The sequence below is a fragment of the Panthera uncia genome, chromosome B4, assembly GCF_023721935.1.
Source record: "Panthera uncia isolate 11264 chromosome B4, Puncia_PCG_1.0, whole genome shotgun sequence".
Taxonomy (NCBI): Eukaryota; Metazoa; Chordata; class Mammalia; order Carnivora; family Felidae; genus Panthera; species Panthera uncia.
In genome coordinates this window covers 130226767-130243203 of record NC_064809.1, presented here as the reverse complement: position 1 = coordinate 130243203, position 16437 = coordinate 130226767, and the positions used below count along the sequence as shown (strand labels likewise).

Here is a 16437-nt window from a genome sequence, read left to right as displayed (position 1 = left end):
AAGAGAAAAGAGAAAAGAGAAAAGAGAAAAGAGAAAAGAGAAAAGAGAAAAGAGAAAACCAGCCACCACCCAAACCTCCATGAATAAGTTTCCCCAAGCCAGAATCTTTGAGGAACCATTCAGTAGAACACAAATTAGCTTCTGGATCAATGCCTCTAATTCACCTCAATACTGACATTTACAACATCATCCAGCCGTCCAGCTTTACCGTATTTGTCACCAGCCTTGCAGCTGGGAAACCAAGAGACCACAGTCTAATTTAGATCTCTCCTGCTGCCACTGAAACTCCTGCCTCCCTCCCTTTTATTGCCTTCTCACAAAATGAGGACTCAACAATAAAAAAGACAAAATGGGCAAAAGATCCACATATACATTTCCCCCAAAAAGAGATGTTAGTGGCCAAAGAGCAAGTCAAAGGCGCTGGATATCACTGCTCATCAGGGAAATGCAAATCAAAACCTTAATGAGATACCACCTCACACCCACTAAGATGGCTGTAACAAAAAGAAAGTGCTGACAAGGACGTGGAGAAAGTGGAACCTTACACATCCCTGGTGGGACTTAAAATATAAAATTAAGCAGCTGCTGTTGCAAACAGTCTGGCAGTTTGTCAAAAAGGTAAACACGGAGTTCCCACATGACCAGTAATTCCACTCCTATAGTTATTCACCCAAGAGAAATGAAAGCATGTCCACCCGGAAACTTGTACACGGATGTTCACCACAGCATTATTCATTTTAGCCAAAAAGGAGAAAAAATCCAACTGGCAAATGGCTATACAAAATGTATGGACTGTCCACACAACAGAAAACTCTTTAGCTGTAAAAAGGAAAGTGAAGTATTGATACGTGCGGCCCTATCAACGAACCATGAGAATATTATGCTCAGTGAGGAGGCCGCTCACAAGACAATGAATACTGTAGGATTCTATTCAAGTGAAATGTCCAGAAAAGGCAAATTCATAGGTAGAAAATAGGGTAGTGAGTGCCAAGCTTGGGGATGGGGGGAGCAGTGGGACTGCAGAGTGACCACTAACAGGGTTTCCATTTGGGGAGAAGAAACATGTTCCGGAATGGGATAGTGGGGACAGTTGCACAACAGTAAGAAACACTAAAACCACTGAACTGTACACTTTAAAAATGGTAAATTTTATAGCATGTGAATTATATTTCAATTTTTAAAAATAAGAAAAAGCCATTGTCTGGCGTGTCCTCTCAATTTCTAACTTCCCATTTCTAACCTGCTCCTATTAGATCTAAAAAGAATCTGTTATTACTTGAGCTTCAACAGAAATGCAGTTTCTGGAATAGCTTCTTCAGCCTTTTCTGAATATGAAGCCTTTTATTTCCAACTATGGAATGAAAGGCTTGGACTCTGTGAAATAAAAAGGAAGTAGCAATACGGAGAGGTGGCTGAAATATTTTAGGACAAGCTGCCTTCCAGTTTTTTAAATCATGTTCACCCAGACCCAGACCTAAAAGAAACATCTGCTTTTGTCAATTTTTCAGGTGGCCATTGCTGTTCTGGCCCACAGAACTTCTCCAGACTCTCTGCCACAGAATTCTGGTAGGCCAGAAGGGTCAGGTGACTGAGAAAGAAGCAAAAAAGAAAAGCAAAGGGAACTTTTGAGAAAACATCACCCCATAGGTCCTTAGCTCGAGCCTATGCTCACAGTGGCCATGTGAAAAAAGTCCCCATTCTCTTCAAAGACCTATCTGCAAATCTGGGGGCAAGAGTCATCTCTTGGCTAGTAAGTGCAGCTCAACTGGTCACTAACCTCCACCCCTGCCTCAGACTCACCCTGACCATGCCACGTTTGGCCTAAATGCCCATCAGGGAGGCCTTGCTGCCCAACTGGGAGAGCTGCTTCCAGACAAGCTCCACTGAGGGCCAGATGGCAGAACCTGCTTCCCTAACAGGTCAGCTGTCCTAGGCTTGCCTGTTCTGCGCAAGGACGGTAATGAGAACCGAATGTCTTCCTTCAGTGTAACAGATATGTAGGGCCTGGTTTCAATCAGAGTTTTGTGCTGGATAGAACATTACATATTTTTACATTAAAGGGACTGAGAAGTTTTAAAATCATGTCATCATTTAATCCTTATAACATGTTTTGAAGTAGATGCCTCTATTCGTTATACAGAAAAAATTAGCCTAGAAAAGACCCACGTAAAGTTTTCCAAACAGACTCCAATAATGTAGCCTCCTACAAAACCATGCTACCTCCCATCTGGCCTGGTGCATTGATGTCACACAGCCACCAGCTAGATCATCACCAGCATCCTCATCACTGACACCACAGAGGTAGTGATTTGGTTGTTTTTTTCTGGAGGGACAGAGAAAGTGTGAAGGAAGCGGGTGTTGCTTACAGTGGAGGAAATGAGCTGTCTCCAGCTGTGGAGAGCCAGGGAGACAATTCCGACCTTGACCTGCCTCCCACTCATTCATTCACTCAACAAGCATTTACTGAGCACCACCACAACCCAGGCATGTTTTTTGTTTTGTTTTGTTTAAGTTTACTTATTTTGAGAGAGAGAATGAGCACAAGCGGGGGCGGGGCAGAGAGAGGGAGAGAGAAAATCCCAAGCAGGCTCTGTGCTAGAGCCTGGAGCGGGGCTCATCCCACGAAGCATGAGATCATGGCCTGAGCAGAAACCAAGAGTCGGATGCTTAACATCTGAGCCACCAGGCGTCCCCGGGCGTGCCGGGCATGGTTCTAAAGGCTGAGATGCAACAGCAAAAATCCCAAGTCCCAGCTGTTACGTTACAGTAGAGAATCAGACAAAAAACACAGAAATAGCGGAGCCAGATCATGACAACTTCAGTACTGTAAGAAAAATAAATCAAGGTAAAGTGTAGAGAGTATAGAAGAGAGAGGCTATGTATAATAAAGTGGTCAGAAAAAAACTTTTGAGGATAAGGGGACATCTGAGCAAAGACTAAAGAAGGAAGTGAAGGATCAAGTCCTATCTGAGGGAAAAGGGAGACAGGCAGAAGGAACAGCTGGTGCCTCTGAGGCAGGAACATAATTGGAAGGCTGAAGCAGAAGCAAGGCAGCCAGCAGGCTGGGGACCAGGAAGGAAGAGCAAGAGCAAACCTGAGTGGGAGACACGGCAGGAGTCACAGTGGGCCTGACAGTGTGTGCAGACTTTGTATCTTATTCTCAGGGAGTTGGGACATCACAGCAGGGTTCTGCACAGAGGGGAACCTGAATCTGACTTAGGTTTTAAAAGCTCTCTGGCTGCCGTGCAGAGGCAGGAGTGCCACTGGTGGGAATGACGTTGGCTTCACTACAGTGGGACCGGCAAGAAATGGTCAAATTCTAAATACACTTTAAAGAGGCTCTGCAATAATACGCATATGCCACATCTCCCGCCAACTGCCCTTGAGTCTCCAAGTCCCCAGTAGAAGCCGGATATGATATTGCTAAGCTGGGCAGGCAGGTTTTTCCTGCCTCTGGTCACTATGGCAACTTCCTGAAAGCAGCCATCTGGGAGTTGGTGGAAGCAGCTAAGAACTTAGCCACGTCACCAGCTGCCCTGCTGTTGTCACAGGGGTACAGAGGCAGAAAGAAACTTTTGAAAAACAGGATTGATGCAAGCAACTTTGAGGTGCCACAGAAGGATTTCTTTTTAATTAAATTTACATGCTTAAAGGAATCTTTTTACTCTGCCTCCAGTATATTTCTCCCTAGTTTGCAAATCCTACAATTGCCTGAAAGGCAAATTTTGTTCACAAAGCAAAGACTGAGATGAACCTGTAAATCTGTGTGTGTTAGGAAGATTTTATCCTTCCTCCACTCTTGACCTTCTATCCTAGTTTTCTTGACAATACAGCAGGGTTGCCACAATTGCAGAGGTGGTCATACATTTGCCAGGGAACACGAAAGCCCAGAGCAGCAAAAACAGAAATATTTGTATTCTAAAGGGGCTGAGATCCCAAAGGCTGTTTTTCTCTGTGAAAAAATGATAGGACACCGAAAACTATTGGTAACAACTAATTGGGAGGGAAAGGTGCAAGGGCAGGGAAGTCCAAGAAAGGCTGGTGTAAGAGGATAATGTAGCTACTACAGACGCTTTAAAAAGTAAAATCTTAGGGGCGCCTGGGTGGCTCAGTCGGTTGAGCGTCCAACTTCAGCTCAGGTCACAATCTCAACAGTCTGTGAGTTCGAGCCCCAGGTTGGGCTGGCTCTGTGCCGACAGCTGGGAGCCTGGAGCCTATTTATGATTCTGTGTCTCCCTCTCTCTCTGCCCCTCCCCCGCTCATGCTCTGTCTCTCTGTCTCTCTCTCTGTCAAAAAATAAATAAACATTAAAAAAAAAAGTAAAATCTTAAAGACCTAAATGTGAAACATGAAACCATGAAACTCCTAGAAGAAAACACAGGCAGTAATTTCTTTGAAATTGGCCTTAGTAATAACATTTTTCTAGATAGGTCCCTGAGGTAAGAGAAACAAACACAAAAATAAAACTATTGGGACTACACAAAATAAAAAACTACTGCACAGCAAACAATCAATAAAATGAAAAGGCAACCTATTGAATGAGAGAAGACATTTGCAAATGATATATGCAATAAAGGGCTAGTATCCAAAATATATAAAGAACTTGCGCAACTGAACACACACAAAAAAGGCAAATAATATGAATTAAAAATGGGCAGAGAACCTGAATAGACATTTTTCCAAAGAAAACATACAGACAGCCAACAGACAAACAGAAAGATGCTTAACATCACTCACTATCAGGGAAATGTAAATCAAAACCACAATGAGATACCACCTTACATCTGTCAGAATGGGTAGAATCAAAAAGACAAGAAAAATAACAAGTGTTGGCGAGGATGTGGAGAAAAAGGAATGCTCCTGCAGTATTGATGCAACTGGTGCAGCCACTGTGGAAAACAGTATGGAAGTTCCTCAAAAAATTAAAAATAGAAATACTGTATGATCCAATAATTATACTACTGGATATTTATCCATAGAAAACAAAAAATTTCATTTGAAAAGACATATGCAGGGGCACCTGGGTGGCTCAGTCGGTTAAGCGCCCGACTTCGGCTCAGGTCATGATCTCACAGTTCGTGGATTCAAGCCCCACGTCAGGCTCTGTGCTGACAGCTCAGAGCCTGAAGTGCTTCAGATTCTGTGTCTCCTTCTGTCTCTGCCCCTACCCCACTCGTGCTCTGTCTCTCAAAAATGAATAAATGTTAAAAAACATTTTAAAAAAAGATATATGCACTCCTATATTTACTGCATTATTTGCATTATTTACATTGCCAAGATAGGCAACCCAGATGTCCATCGACAGATGAATGGATAAAGATGATACTGAGGTGCCTGGGTGGCTCAGTCAGTTAAGTGTCTGACTCTTGATGTCAGCTCAGGTCATGATCACAGGGTTATGAGATCAAGTCCTGTGTCAGGCTCCATGCTAGGCATGGACCTGCTTAGGATTCTCTCTCTCCCTCTCTCTCTGCCCCTCTCCCACTCATATGTGCTCCCTCTCTCTCTTAAAAAAAAAAAAAAAAAAGAAGGGGCGCCTGGGTGGCTCAGTCGGTTAAGTGGCCGACTTTGGCTCGGGTCATGATCTCGCGGTCCGTGAGTTCGAGCCCCGCGTCGGGCTCTGTGCTGACGGCTCAGAGCCTGGAGCCTGTTTCAGATTCTGTGTTTCCCTCTCTCTGACCCTCCCCTGTTCATGCTCTATATCTCCAAAAAAAAAAAAGAAGAAGAAGAAGATGTACTGTTCACACACATGCACACACACAATGGACTACTACTCAGCCATAAAAAGGATAAGATCTTGCCATTTGTGACAGCATGGAGAGACCTAGAGGGTATTACACCAAGTGAAATAAGCCAGAGAAAGACAAATATCAGATGACTTCACTTTTATGTGGACTCTAAAAAACAAAACAAGCAAACAGACAGAAAGCAGAAACAGACCCATAAATACAGAGAACAAATTGTTGGTTGCCAGAGGTGAGGGAGGTGAGGGGGTGGGCAACATGGGGGAAGGGGAGTGGGAAATGCAGGCTTCCAGCTATGGAAGGAACAGGTCATGGGGATGAAAAGTACAGCACAGGGAACACAGTCAGTGGTACTGTAATGGTGATGTATGACAGATGGTAGCTACACTTGTGGTGGGCACAGCATAACACGTGCAACTTGTCTAATTGCTATGTTGTACGCTTGAAACTAATATAACATTGTATGTCAACTATACTTCAATAAAAAAATCAGACAATAAATGATCAGTGGTACATGAACATTTTATTGGAAAATATTTTGAGTACTTTTCTCAAGGTAGGGTACAGAAACATAGGGATTCTTACTGGTTTTTCTTACTGGCTTCTCTTCCTCAGCATACCTCTAAAATGTATGTGGGCTCCACCCTCGGCCCTTGCTTTCCTTACTCAGAGCTATTCCGGCAACCTCATGCGCTGTCCAAGCTTCACAACCACTCTTTCCTCTGAGGACACCTTTCCCCCAAGCTCCAGGCTCCTATTTCCAGCTGCTTCCTTCTGCCAACATTATCTTCCTGAAATGTAAATCTGATCCCTGATCTCCTGCTTAACTCACACCTAGAATAAGGGCCACATTCTCTAACAACACAAGGTCCTACACCACCTGCTTCCACCTCTCTCTCCCCACATCTACCTTACACTACAGTGATGCTGGTCTACCCCTATCAGCTGCCCAAATGTCTCCATTCTTTAGTGTATAGTGGTCTTCTCCTTATGTCAGGTAGACTCCCATTTATAACAACTCGACTGAAACAACACCTTGTTATAGAAAGAAGCCTTCTGTAGTAACCAGCCTCCAAGATGGCCCCAAATGATTCCACCTCCTGGTATTCACATCCTGTGTAGGTCCTCTCCACACTAAACTCCAGCTAACCTCTGAGACCAATCAATACAGCAGCAGTAACCATGCATAACTTCCAAGGATACGCCATAGATGGCACTGCAGCTTCCACCTTGGTCTCTTGTATCACCTGCTCCGGCGGAAGTCAGCTGCCATGCTGTGAGGACACCCAAGAAGCCCCATGGAGAGGCACCAACTTCGCAAGCCACTTAAGTGAGCCACCTTGGAAGCAGATCCCCTAGTCCCAAGCTTTCAGATGACTGCAGCTCCAGCCCAACATCTAACAGCAATGTCATAAGAGACTCTCTCCTCTCATGAGCCACAATCTCCCAACCAAGATGCTCCTGAATTTCTGACCCATAGAAACTGTAAGAGATAATAAATGATTATTTTTGTTTTAAGCCACTAAGTTTTAGGGTGATGTGTATGCATCCAAGATAACTAATATACCTTCATGTCTCTTCTCTGCCTTTAACTGAGGTTCTCTCCCTGTGCTCCTATAAAGCCTTGTGAATAAGTCTATCACAGCACTTATCCCATAGCATTTTTATCCCTTTTTCTTTTTTGGCCCACTGACCCCACAAAACTAGACTGCATCTTGCTTCCCTCTGTATCCCTGGCACTCAGAAGTCTCTCAATAAGCATTTATCTAACATGTTAGATAAATAAGACGAATGAAAGAACAACAGCAAATGAAAAAAAAAAGTAAATAGAAAAAAAAAGTAAAAACATTTCATACCATGGTAATAACTAACTGGTATTTTATTTATGCCATATTCTCCCTTCTTCTGGGTGTCTGGAAAATAGCAACCTCCCTACCACACTAACCCCAAACTTTTGAAACTGCTTCCCTTACTCACTTTTTTCCATCTACATAATTCTGGGAAGCTGTTTACATTTATGTGACTTCATCTCTCTGACCCTAGTTGATTGGTTCTGGGTGAACACAGATGTGAAATGGACCAATCATACAACTCAACAGCTATTGCCAAACATAATGAGACCAGGCATGAGTGTCTTTCCCAAAATAGCCTAATAAATCCCTTCTCGGAGGTTTTGAATTTGAGACCCAGAGAGCCAAGGAGATCAGACCCTTTGGTGATGGAAGCATTCATATACATACAAACACACATGAATATATATATACACACATATATATATATATGTATGTATAACTATATGTATTTACATATATATGTACATAAACATACATAAACTATTTTTTTAAGTTTATTTGAGAGAGAGAGAGAGAGAGAGAGAGAGAGCGAGAGCATGAGCAAGGGAGGGACAGAGAGAAAGAGAGAATCCCAAGAAAGCTCCATGCTGTCAGGGCAGAGCCTGACATGGGGCACAAAGCCACAAATTTTGAGATCATTACCTGAGCCAAAATTAAGAGATGGACACTCAATGATTGACTGAGCCACCCAGATGCCCCCATAAAACTATTTTTTTAAATATAATACTCAGGGGCGCCTGGGTGGCTCAGTCAGTTAAGCATCTGACTCTTGATTTCAGCTCAGGTCATGATCTCAGGTCATGTGAGATCGAGCCCTACATCAGGCTCTGCACTGACAGTGGGAAGCCTGCTTGGGATTCTCTCTCCTTCTCTCTCTGCCCCTCCCCTGCTCGTGCGTGTGTACACACTCTCTTAAAATAAATAAAATCTTTAAATAAATAGATAAATAAATAAATAAATACAATACAATACAATACAATACTATACTATACTATACTATACTCAAGGTGCCTGGCTGGCTCAGTCAATAGGACATGTGGCTCTTGGTCTCGATTATCATAAGCCCCATACTGGGCATGGAGCCTACTTAAAAAAATAATGATGAAATAAAATACTCAATGCTGTAAAAACTAGTTTTGTGAAAGAAAATTAGTTCGGGGCACCTGGATAGCTAAGTCGGATAAGTGTCTGACAGGCTCAGGTCATGATCTCATGGTTCGTGAGTTCGGACCCTGCATTGGGCTCTCTGCTGTCAACACAGATCCCACTTTAGATCCTCTGTCCCCCTCTTTCTCTGACCCTCCTCTCTCTCTCTCTCTCAAAATAAATAAACTTAAAAAAAAATTAGTTCACTCATGAATTGCTATAAATTGGTATGTTCCCTTGGGAATGGAATACCCATAAATATTTTCATACTCTTTGATCCAGTAAGTTCCTCCTGGAAATGTAAAGAAACAATTCAATAGGGGCGCCTGGGCGGCTCAGTTGGTTGAGCGTCCGACCTCGGCTCAGGTCATGATCTCACGGCTCGTGGGTTTGAGTCCCGCGTCGGGCTCTGTGCTGACAGCTCAGAGCCTGGAGCCTGCTTCAGATTCTGTGTCTCCCTCTCTCTCTGCCCCAACCCACTCGCATTCTGTCTCTGTCTCTCTCAAAAATAAACATCAAAAAAAAATTAAAAAAAAATTCAATAGAAGCAAAACAGTATGTGCATGAAAATGTTTACTTCAACATTTTGATATAATGACACAATAAAATGTGACTCAATCATTTCAAATTCCAACTATGGACTTCCACATCTGGCCAAGACAGTTACAAGGATTTACTTTCCCAACTTGAGCTAAAACAGAAAAATACATGAAACAATGGTTTTCAGACATTGGAAGACAGGCAGCACAGGATAGTGAGCCCTGAGACAGAGAAAACAAATCATCATCCCAGTTCCCACCTGGATAGTTTGCCGGCTGGCCCAGGACACAGAGTGGAGAACCAGAGGAGGCCAAAGGAGAGCAAAGACATGGAGAAGGGAGGCTTGCACAGAACTTGCAAAGAACTCCAGAAATCTGCAGAGGGTGTTCCCAATCTTCATCTGAATACTGGTCACAGCATGTGTGTGAGGAAAGTACCCAGGGTTGGCAAAAGAAAAACCTGAAAGGAAAATGAGGAATACCTGAAGCTCATCCCACTGGGTCATCACAATGCATTCTCCCTTTTATACATTGTGGAATGCAATTTGCTAAAACTAAGTTGAGAATATCTGGATCTATGCTGATGAAGGACATATGATCTGTTTTCTTTCCTAGTAACGCCTTTTTTGGTATTGATGTCAGGACAACATTTGCTATAGAATGATTTGGAAAGTCGTCCCTCCCTTTCAATTTTCAGGAAGAGTTTGTGTAGAAGCTGGTATTACTTCTTCCTTAGATGTTAAGTAAAAATCACCAATGAAATCTTCTGTGCCTGGAGTTTTCTTTGTGGAAAGGTTTCCAACTACAATTTATTTAATAGTGATGAGGTGATTCAGATTATTTTTTTCTTCTTGAGTGAGCTTTGGTAGTTTGTGCACTTTCAAGGAATCTGTCCATTGTTTAAGTTGTTGAATTTACTGGTGAATTTAATGCAAAGTATGCAGAAGAACGGGGGGGGGGGTCATAGATAACAAAGATAACAACAGAAATCAGTGAAGTGGACACAAAAATATAGAGGAAAAATCAGTGAAACTAAAATTTGCTCCTTAGCGAAGATCAATAAAATCAATAAACCTCTGAAAAAAGTGAGAAGACAGAGATTACCAATATCAGGAATGAAAGAGGATATATCACTACAGATCCCAGAAACAGTAAAAAGATAATAAGAGAATATTATGAACATTTCATGTAAGTTCCACAATGCATAAAAAGAACAACACCATCAAGACCAATTGGGATTCGTCTTGGGAATGCAAGACATGTTCAATATTTAAAAATCAATCAATGTAATTAAGTGTAGCAACAGCCTAAAGAAGAAAAACTATGTTTATCTCAACAGATACAGAAAAAAATGTTTGATAAAAGGCAATATCCATTCATGATTTAAAAAAAAATCTCAATAGTCATAGAAGAAAACTTCACTTAATAAAGGAGATCTACAAAAATCCTACAGTTGGGGTGCCTGGGCAGCAACTCTTGGTTTTGGCTCAGGTCACAATCTCATGGTTCATGAGCTCAAGTCCCACATTGAGCTCTGGGCTGACAGCTTGGAGCCTGGAGCCTGCTTCAGGTTCTGTCTCCCTCTCTCTCTGCCCCTCCTCCGCTTGCGTTCTGTCCCTCAAAAATACATTTAAAAAATGTTTTTTAATCCCACAGTTATTTATTTTTTATGTATTTGTTTATTATTTATTTATATATATAAAAATATTATTTATATATAATATATAAATATATAATAATATATTTTAATTATATTATATATTAATATATTACATATTAATATATTATAATATATAATATAAATTTATATAAATAACATAAATAATATAAATAAATATATTATTATACATATAAATATATATTTTATTTATTTATTTTTATTTATTTACTTTTTTATTCTGAAACAGATAGAGTGGGGGAAGGGCAGAGGGAGAGGGACAGTGAGAATCCCAAGCAGGCTCCACACTGCGAGTGCAGAACCTGATGCGGGGCTCGAACCTACAAAACTATGAGATCATGACCTGAGCTGAAATCAAGAGTCAAACGCTCAACTGACTGAGACAACCAGGTGCCCCTACAGTTAACATCTTAATGATGAAAGACTGAATGCTTTACCCTTAAGACTGGGAACAAGGAAAGGATGCAACATAATTCTAATCAAAATCCTAGGATTTCTTGGAGAAATTGACAAGTTGATTCTAAAATTTAAACGAATGAGCAAAGGAATCAGAATACTCAAAACAATTTCAAAAAGCAGAAAGCTGGAGGCGTGCCTGGGTGGCTCAGTTGGTTAAGTGTCTGACTTCGGCTCAGGTCATGATCTCACGGTTCATGGGCTCAAGCTCTGCATCGGGCTCTGTGCTGACAGCTCAGAGCCTTGAACTGACTTCAGATTCTGTGTCTTCCTCTCTCTCTGCCTTTCCCCTGCTTGCACTCTCTCTCTCACAAAAATAAACATTAAAAAATTTTTAGAAAAAAAAAGCATAAAGCTGGAGAATTCACACTACTTTATTTCTACACTTATTATAAAGCTGCAGTACAGTGTGGCACTGGCAAAAGGACAAACACATAAAACAATGGAACAGAACAGGCAATCCAGAAATAGACCCATACATATTGCCAATTAATGTTATGGTTAAACTGTGTTTCCCCAAAAAAGGTATGTTGATGTCCCAACCCTCGATACCTCAGAATGTGACCTTATTTGGAAACTGGGTCTTTACTAATTTAACCAACTTAAGATGACATCAATTCAATATGACTGTTGTCCTTATAAAAATGTGGACACAGGGGCGCCTGGGTGGCTCAGTGGATTGGCTGTCCGACTTCAGCTCAGGTCATGATCTCACAGTCCGTGAGTTCGAGCCCCGTGTCAGGCTCTGTGCTGCCAGCTCAGAGCCTGGAGCCATCTTCGGATTCTTTGTCTCCCTCTCTGTCTGCCCCTCCCCTGCTCATGCTCTGTCTCTCTCTGTCTCAGAAATAAATAAAAACATTAAAAAAAAAATAGATAAAAAAAAATGTGGACACAGACCTACAGAGAGGGAAGACAATGTGAAGAGACACAGGGAGAACACTATGTGAAGCAGAGACTAGAATTACGCTGTAACAAGCCAACAAACATCTGGGGCTACCAGAAGCTGGAAGAGGCAAGGAAGGATCCTTCCTCTACAGGTTGCAGGATAAGCATGGCCCTAATGACACCTTGATTTTAGACTTATGGCCTCCGAAATTGTGAAATAATATTACTGTCGTTCCGAATCAGACAGTTTGTGATACTTTACTATGGCAGCCATAGAAATGAATGCAATTAATTTTCAGCAAAAATACAAAGCAATCCAATGGAGAAAGAAGAGTCTTTGCAACAAATGGTCCTAAAAAAACTGGACAGTCATCTGTAAAAAATTAACCTTAATCCATACCTCACACCACATACAAAAAATTAACTCAAAATGGATCGCAGACCTAAATGTAAAACCCAACACTAAAACTTCTATTTTTTTTTTTAAGTAAGCTCTAGGCCCAACACAGAGCTCAAATTCATAACCCCGAGATCAAGAGTTGCATGCTGTATGGACTGAGTCAGCTGGATTCCCTGAACACTAAAACTTCTAGAAGAAAACAGGAAAAAATGTTTATGACCTTGATTAGGCAAAGATTACTTAGATTTTACTCTAAAAGCATGATATATCAAAGAAAAAAGGTGATAAGTTGGACTTTAACAAATCAAAGCCACAAATGGTAGAAAATATTTTCAAATCACATATCTGATTAAGGACATGTATCTAGACTATTAGGAATTCTCAAAACTCAGTAAGCAAAAAAAACAAGCAACCCAATTTAAAAAAGGAGGGGCAGGGGCGCCTGGGTGGCTCAGTCGGTTAAGCGTCCGACTTCAACTCAGGTCACGATCTCGCGGTCTGTGAGTTCGAGCCCCGCGTCGGGTTCTGGGCTGATGGCTCAGAGCCTGGAGCCTGCTTCCGATTCTGTGTCTCCCTCTCTCTGTGCCCCTCCCCCGTTCATGCTCTGTCTCTCTCTGTCTCAAAAATAAATAAAAACGTTAAAAAAAAATTTTTTTAAAAGGAGGGGCAGAGATTCAAACAGAAACGTTTTTAAGGGCAGCTGGCTGGCTCAGTTGGAAGAGCAGGAGACTCCTGATCTTTTTTTTTTTTTTTTTTTTTAATGTCTACTATTTATTTTTGAGAGAGAGAGAGAGAGAGAGAGAGACAAAGTGCAAGCAGAGGAGGGGCAGAGAGAGGGGGAGATAAAGAATCTGAAGCAGGCTCCAGGCTCTGAGCTATCAGCACAGAGCCCGACACAGGGCTCGAACTCATGAACCGCGAGATCATGACCTGAACCGAATTCAGATGCTTAACTGACTGAGCCACCCAGGTGCCCCCTGAGACTCCTAATCTTGAGTTTGCGAGTTCAAGCCCTACAATGGGTGAGAGGCTACTTAAATGAATAAAAAGAAACATTTTCAAATTACATATACAAATGACAAGTATGTGGAAATATACTCAATATCATTACTCATTAGGGAAATGCAAATTAAAACCACAATATTACCACACACATATTAAATGACTAAAGTTTAAAAAAAAAAAAAAAGCTAAACACTAACACCACCAAAACCTAACAATATCAAGTGCTGATGAGGATGCAGAGCGACTAGAACTCCCCTACGTTGTTGGTGGGAATGCAAAATGGTACAGTAATTTTGGAAGTTTCTTATAGAGCTAAACATAACATAATACAACCCAACAGTCCTACTCCTGGGTATATTTATCTAAGTGAAATGAAACTTTTTGTTCATCAAAAAAATCTGTATGTAAATGTTTACAGCGGCTTTATCCATGATTGCCAAAATCTGAAAACAACCCAATATCTTAACTGGTAAATGGATAAAGAATTGTGATAAACCCATATAATGGGTTACTAATCAGCAAAACAAACAAAATAAAATAAGCAACTACTGACACACTCGACAACAGACAAACTTCAAGTGTATTATGCTAAAGGAAAGAAGTCAGATTGAAAAAGATACATACGGCAGGATTCCAGCTTTAGGACATCCTGGAAAGAGCAAACTATATATAGGTACAGAAAACAGACCAGTAGTTTCTATAGGATGGGGGTAGGGGGAAGAGTTAACTATATAGTTACACAGGGTAATTTGTGGGGTGAGAGAAATTCGGTATCCCGATTGTTGGTAATTCCGTAATTGTATGTATCTGTCAGAGCCTGCAGACTTGTACACTAAAAGGAATGAATTTTATCATATGTAAATTATACCTTAGTAACATAAAAGAAGAAAAAAAACATTATGCTTAGTGAAAAAAGCCAGACACAACAGTACAAAAATTCCAATTATTGGGACTAAGCAATATGGATACTATTTATGATCTAACATTACATGAAAACACTATAATGCAGGATGCACACCCAGAAATATGTAAATTCTTCAGTCATTCACTCCCTAAATATTTCTCCAACACATGTTATGTGCTAGGACAACAATGATTTACAGCCTAGAGGGGAAAATCAAACAGAAACAAATAAACAGATGGACAAATAAATGAGAATTTCCAAATGTGGGAGGTACTCTGACTAAAACAAAAGGCTGATGTGATATAGAATCCAAGGAAGGAATCTCTGAAGTACTGTTTGGGTTGATAACTGAAGGACAGGAAGCTAGCCTTGCAAAGATCTAGGAGTGGAGAGTCATAGGACAGAAGGAATGACAAATCCAAAGGCTCTGAGGTGGGTAAGACCTTGGAGGGACAAAAAAGAGCTCAGTATAACTGAAACATGATGAACAAGAGAGACAAAGTTAAGAGGGAATGGGAGAGGTCTACCTCTGTGCTGACAGCCTGGAGCCTAGAGCTTGCTTTGGCTTCTGTGTTTCCCTCTCTCCCTGCCCCTCCCTCACTTGTGCGCTCTCGCTCTCTCTCTCTCTGTCTCTCCCTCAAAAATAAACATTAAAATTAAAAAATAAAATAAAAATAAATGTTTCTCAGATATCCAGTTGGAGAAGATAAGTAGGTGGCTGGATATACAAGTGTACATCTTCATGGAACTGTCAGAACTAAAGAGATAAATTTGGGAGTCTTTCATTCATCTATCCAATCAACAAAAAAAATTTTCTGAGCAACCACTATGTGCCAAACACTGTTCCATGTGCTAGGGAGACAGCAATAAAACAAGACAGACAAAACTCTTGCTCCTGTGAACCTGCAGCTTCCTTATCTGTAAAAGGGGATGACAAATGAGAAAATGTAAGTAAATACTTATCATAATACCTGGCACATAGTATGTACTTAGTAGATGCCAGCTATTAACATTAGTGACAGAAAAAGACAATATAATAAGTGAGTAAGATAATTTCAGAGTAATAATACATACTATGAAAAAAAACCCACAGAATAATAAGTTTCAGAGTGATAGGTAGGGGCAGATGGGCTATTTTTGAGGAGTGGTCGGAGAAGGCCTGAGGAGATGACATTTCAGCTGACACCACAGAGATGACAAGGAACCAGTTCTGCAGAGACCTAGAAGGACAGCCCAAGCAGAAGAGATGGCTCATGCAAGGGTCTTAAAGAACTAGAGTTTATTACACTGGAGAAATAACAGGCTAGTGTGTCGGAGGTAGAACGATGAGGGGGGAAATAGCAGACAGCCCTGGAGAGGCAGACAGGAGCTAGCTTACAGAGGGCCTTCTACCCATGGTAAAGAGGCTGGGGTTTTATTTTAATGGGAAGCCACTGGAGAGCTTTGATTGAGCAGGGGCGTGACATGGTCTGACTCATGTTTTAAAGAAATCACACTGGCTGCACTGGCTGCTGTGTAAAGAATGAACTACAGAAGGCCTAAGGATAGAAGCTATTATAGTTACCCAGGAAAGAGATAGTATCTCTGACTAAAGTAGCTGAGATGGTGACAAGTAACTAGATTCTGGATACAATGTGGAGGTGGAGAGGTAGATAACAGAATAAAGAGTCAATGACAACTCCTAGATTTTTTACCTGAGCAACTGTGCAGGTCCTATTAATCAAGATAAGGAAGACTATGGGGGAGAGCAAGTTTCAGGTTTAGAAATCAAGAGATCTGCTTTGGTCATGTTAAGTCGAGATGCCTATTAGCCCTCTAAGTGGAGAT

At 41.2% G+C, this 16437-nt stretch overlaps 1 protein-coding gene across 1 annotated transcript in view; it reads right to left on the bottom strand.

Annotated features, from left to right (window-relative positions):
- Positions 1-16437, bottom strand: part of SGSM3 (small G protein signaling modulator 3) — a 51789-nt gene that overhangs the window by 10828 nt on the left and 24524 nt on the right. The gene's annotated exons all lie outside the window — the stretch shown is intronic.